This window comes from Protopterus annectens, chromosome 17.part0 (assembly GCF_019279795.1).
Source record: "Protopterus annectens isolate FY-2018-M chromosome 17.part0, PAN1.0, whole genome shotgun sequence".
Taxonomy (NCBI): domain Eukaryota; kingdom Metazoa; phylum Chordata; order Ceratodontiformes; family Protopteridae; genus Protopterus; species Protopterus annectens.
The window spans coordinates 752,211,755-752,217,754 of NC_056751.1; the positions used below are offsets into that span (position 1 = coordinate 752,211,755).

A 6,000-nucleotide genomic window follows, 5' to 3' on the forward strand; every position below is an offset into this window, starting at 1 on the left:
ACCTTGACGATTGGATGGGAGAAAGGAAATTCACCCCGGGGATCATGTCAGTCGCCCTGCTAGACAGGGGTCCAGGGAAGTAAATAGTGTGGGAAGAAATAGTCAGTGAATTGTTATGGCTAGGCATGTATAGGCCCTAGGGCTGATAGCCTAGTACCAACCTATGAACCTTTGAACCTATGACAGTACTCTGTTCAAGAGGGACCCTCATCTGTAGGCCATCTGTGAACTGGTCTGTGTGTGCAACCATTTGTTTCCTGTGTTACACACTGAACACACATCTGTGCACAGCAGAAGCATGGTGTGAGGATTGCAGACAGTACATGATGATAGGGATGTGTTACTGCCATCGCATCCCTGACTGGACATATGTCACATGAGACAGTGGTTTGACAGACACTGTCTGGGGTTCCCAGTGACAAACCAATAATGGGCAACTGTTCATAGCTGTGGTCACACGTCTACTACACATTGTACAGATGGCATGCGGTATATATGGATGTGTTGTGCTCCCTCTGTAAATGTATACCATCTGTTGTGTTGGGTTGATGGTGATATCTATGCATACTGTTGTAGGTAATCCTGTATGCTGTTGTGTTGGGTTGATGGTGTTATCTATGCATACTGTCATAGGTAATCCTGTATGCTGTTGTCTATCACTAAGCCATATGTGGGTTTAAACTGCAACACCATAGGCTGAATGGGTTGTGAGGTCCCAGCAGAACCTCCTGTCCCACTTCAACTGACCATAGCACTGGGCACTAGCACATCTTGGGCCGAGCCTTGGACATCAACTTCTGTTGGCTCTGCACCACCTTCTGGTGGTACCACCACTGAGGATGAAGCATGTTCCCCTGGGAGTGGGACCAGACAGGTACATGTCTGCTGTTGTGCGGTCCCAGACGTGTTGCGTTGGTGGCTCACTAAGGGGTTCCACAGCCAGATACGCCAGCTCAAGGGCAGAGTGTCACATTTACAGGGTGATGCTGCCCCTCCTGGACAGCTCCTAGTACTGCCTCCTTTGCAGCTGTTTAGGTGCAGTGGCAGTTGCCCATGGCTGGGGACCTCCCTCCCACTGTTCCCATGGGCTTGTGAATGCCGAACACCCATCCCCGTCCGGGGTATATTCCCCCCACAGGTGTCATATACCAACCCTGTATGCTGTCTTTTCTGTGATCCTACCTATCCTCCATGGCCATACCTACACTTTTTCCCCTACATCCGACCCTCACCTATGGAAACATAAGGCCAATCAGTTCCTAGGACAACATCTGCCCTATACATAGCTGTCCATTACACACACGTGCCCACTGGACACATGAAACCCTTGTAATATGCATCACAACATACTCCTGTTATCCTCACCCCTGTCCCTCAGGTGCACAATCCTGGTATGCACATCTCTCCTACATGGTCCAGGTACACATGATGAGGACGACCCCATTGTACACACAACACTACCGGTCCATTTATGGTTACCCCATTTATCTTTATTATGATGATGATGTTGCACACAGCACCTTGCAAGAGTACTGTTCACACATAATGATTGGACAGGTACTGTTGTGTTAATGTACATTGCATGCACAGAGTGATGTATACAGTCAATGTACAACTATTTGCGTGTATGACTGACACATGTCTGTCTGAGGGAGTCTTGTGATCACATAGAGCAACACCACTACATAATACAGGCATCGCTGGTGTTTCCCGTTTCATTCATTTGTAATGCTTTGTTGCCACATAGTATGTTCCTGATATATCTCTATATATGTATGTACCTATATGCTGGACATAAACACTCACATATACATCTACATGATGGGATACATTCCTATACTGTTGAATGACTGCGCTGTATATGTTTGTGGTAATGTCCGTTGTTTGTATATCTGCCATGGCATATTGGCAATTCACATTAGCTGTGTGCGCAGGGTCCTGGTTCCAACCCTTGCAGAGGACGTCTATTTGGTTGCAGGGCAGAACAAGGCCAATGGATATGAAGGGAGTAAGACACATTAAAGCAGCTGGGAGCAGGTGTGCATGGGTTTGCGCAGTGTTAAGCACTGCTGACCTCTGGTTACAGCTTCTTACACTCGGTTAGCCTCTACATTGCTTTACCAGTGCAATAGTCGCATACTGGTAGCCAAACATGCATACACCCGCTCGCTCCCATACTAGCAAATGCACTGACATTGGTGCTTGCATCTGTCACTCACAACCCTGGGTGGGAGCGAGGACCACAATATTACCTTGTGATGCCTATTACATTGGACTACATAACTACAGTATTGGGAATGGCTGCCCATTAGGCAATGGCATGGCATTCGACTGTACAGAATCAGCAGCCTGCCCAGTGAATTAATCATATTATTTGTGTGTTCCTCATACAATCTGCTCCCGTCTGGCTGATACATGGGAACTGAGACTCTTCAATACAGACAAGTAATTGGGTTTTTGGAGCCACATCCGTCATCCGAGTCATGCTACCACATACCTATTATAGGTTTGCCACCTTTTCAATTGGCCAAGGTGGGACTTTAGGGTTAACACCTGTCCCACTTTGCGGAGGAAAGTCCCTCTTTAGGTAGTTGTGTCCTGCGAAAATAATCAAGACATACCAAATGTCCTGATTACATCTACATGATGGGATACATTCCTATACTGTTGAATGACTACGCTGTATATGTTTGTGGTAATGTCCGTTGTTTGTATATCTGCCATGGCATATTGGCAATTCACATTAGCTGTGTGCGCAGGGTCCTGGTTCCAACCCTTGCAGAGGACGTCTATTTGGTTGCAGGGCAGAACAAGGCCAATGGATATGAAGGGAGTAAGACACATTAAAGCAGCTGGGAGCAGGTGTGCATGGGTTTGCGCAGTGTTAAGCACTGCTGACCTCTGGTTACAGCTTACACTCGGTTAGCCTCTACATTGCTTTACCAGTGCAATAGTCGCATACTGGTAGCCAAACATGCATACACCCGCTCGCTCCCATACTAGCAAATGCACTGACATTGGTGCTTGCATCTGTCACTCACAACCCTGGGTGGGAGCGAGGACCACAATATTACCTTGTGATGCCTATTACATTGGACTACATAACTACAGTATTGGGAATGGCTGCCCATTAGGCAATGGCATGGCATTCGACTGTACAGAATCAGCAGCCTGCCCAGTGAATTAATCATATTATTTGTGTGTTCCTCATACAATCTGCTCCCGTCTGGCTGATACATGGGAACTGAGACTCTTCAATACAGACAAGTAATTGGGTTTTTGGAGCCACATCCGTCATCCGAGTCATGCTACCACATACCTATTATAGGTTTGCCACCTTTTCAATTGGCCAAGGTGGGACTTTAGGGTTAACACCTGTCCCACTTTGCGGAGGAAAGTCCCTCTTTAGGTAGTTGTGTCCTGCGAAAATAATCAAGACATACCAAATGTCCTGATTACAGGACAATATTATATTCTAAGTTTCTTTAATAGTTGCATAAAACATTTATTTTATATATGAAACTTCTTTATGTTATGTGAAGTAGCATAAGCAATTCAAATGTTACTAGAATAAGCTTTTATTTGTGCAAATAAGTATAATTCTGTACTATGCGTGGCTGTAGGTATGTTTTGTCCTGGAAAGTCTGACATTTCTACAGAAAATGTCCCACTTTGGCCATTTGAAAAAGGTGGCAACCCTATAGGACCTTTATGTAGAGACGTCAGATTTTGAAGGGCAACACATACCCACAGCCAGTAGAAAGGAGAATACTTCACTGTTTTGCCTAAATAAAAGGTTATTCTTGTAGCATTATAGTTGCTTATACTGTTTCTTATAACATTTAGGTGTTTCAGATACAAAATAATTGTTTTATGCAACTACTTCAGACAATATAAGAAATCTTTGCCCTAAATCACAGGACATTTGCCATAATTACATTTATTTTGCAGGACACAACTGCCCAAAGGGGAGTGTCCCTCGCAAAGGTGGAAAGGTGGTAACCCCAACCCTATTATTTTATCATCTTTCTAAGGTAGTCGGTGGAATATGCGCTTTCTCTCACTAGCAGACCTCTCATACGAATGGGGAAGAATGAACACTGAATCAGGGACACTGCATAACAACCTCAGGGACACATTTAGAAGTTTGGTGCTATTAACCTGACACATTGACGGACCCAGAGCACATATGTATTCATACACATTGTCTGAGGTACATGCTGTTTATGACTCTTACATGTTGTCATTATTCATTACGTGTATTTTGCCACCTTTCCGCCTAATATCACTAGCTCTAGGAGGGTTTAGTTGGGACTGTGATAGATTCTGATTCGTAATCACTGACATCTCTGGTAATTGGGGACAGTTCAATGATATGGTCCCTATGTGTTCCCCCAATGGTTTACGGACTATCCAGTAGATGTGCTCTTAAGGTTTGGGTGGTATGGGCGTCTGCTATACCCACATCAGAATATTACTTACATCCACGGGGTGGTCCTAATACGTCTCTGCCAGCCAACACCTGCACGCCTAGGCCCATAATCGCATACCCATAGTTCCCCTACCTGCCACTCCTCTACAGCACTCATCCTTACTGTGGGCACAGGTGGGGTATAAACACACCCCTACACACTGCCCACTCTCCCTGTGTCGGGACACATGTCGTACGTTGTGTCAACCCATGTGTTATCAGGCTTGCACAACCTACTGGTCTGTGTACAGCTACATCCTGGTCACAGCAATCTTTACAGGGCTTGGCTACAAGAACAAAATTTTTGGTGTCCCACAAGGGACATCGCTGTCCATGTGTAGACTTTGTAGATCTCTCCCACTGGTAGTTTCCTGCCGGTGGTCTGGGAAGCAGTGGTGTATTTACCTTTATTGCATGTCTGTATGTCTCACGGGCCTAGCTAGGGGAATGGGAGGTAGATGTTTGTTTATTGGACCTCCTACCAACATATGCCCAGTCTGAACATATGTTACCCATAACTGCTGTAACATAACCTAGGTATATACATCTGCATATTTACTGTAACATATATATATCTATTTACATTAATATATACAGATATATCTGCATATGTATGCATACATGTATATTCATATCTTGCTGTCTCTCTCTCTCTATATATATATATATATATATATATATATATATATATATCTACTTGTATATATATATATATATATATATATATATATATATATATATATATAAAAATCTATTAACATATGGGTCTATGGTCGTCTACATATGTATAGAGTCATATGTGGGTATGTATCTGTATTCTTTCTCTGTATGTATACATTCGTACTACGGTGAGGGAGAAGCATATCTCTATCTCGCTATGGGTAGATATACACACACATAGCTCTACTTCTATATGTCTACATCTGGTTATTCCATTCCATGCCATATAGATTACACTTTGCTTTAGTGGGTCTCACAGTGGGTGTGGCTGCTCGTTGGGCGACGCCTCTGCCCAAAGAACACATTCGCTTGCATTCCTAGGGCAGTCCATATTGCCCAACATCAGCCAACACCTGCACACCTAGACCCATAAGTAGCTACCCATAATTCCCCCACCCTCGCCTTCTTGACAGCACCCATCCTTACTCTGGGACCTGGTGGGTTCTGGTCACACCACTACACGCTGCCCACTCTCCATTTCACGGGATCTATTTCATACAATTGTCTCGGCCCATGGGTAATCTGGGTTACCCACCCTTTTATTCGAGTCTGTACACACCGCGGACAAAACGGACGATCTATCGCATTCCATGGTTTGGCCAATTTTTGGGGTGTCCCGCAAGTGACATTCCAGTATGTGTTCCATGATTAGAATCCACGGGTTTACTGTGTCCCCCCACCCCGGGTAAATCCTGCTTATGGTCTGGGAAGCAGTAGACACTTTACATTGCTTGCATGTATAGTTCCCATGTCCGGCTGTAGATGGGGGGTAGAAGGGCATGTTGCGTGTGTCATGTGTCTTGCCTGGG

The 6,000-nt window shown here is 44.7% G+C and overlaps 1 protein-coding gene across 1 annotated transcript in view; it reads left to right on the forward strand.

The window, feature by feature from the left end:
- LOC122791668 (butyrophilin subfamily 2 member A2-like) overlaps positions 1–6,000 on the forward strand; it is a 327,760-nt gene that overhangs the window by 172,318 nt on the left and 149,442 nt on the right. The window lies entirely within an intron of this gene.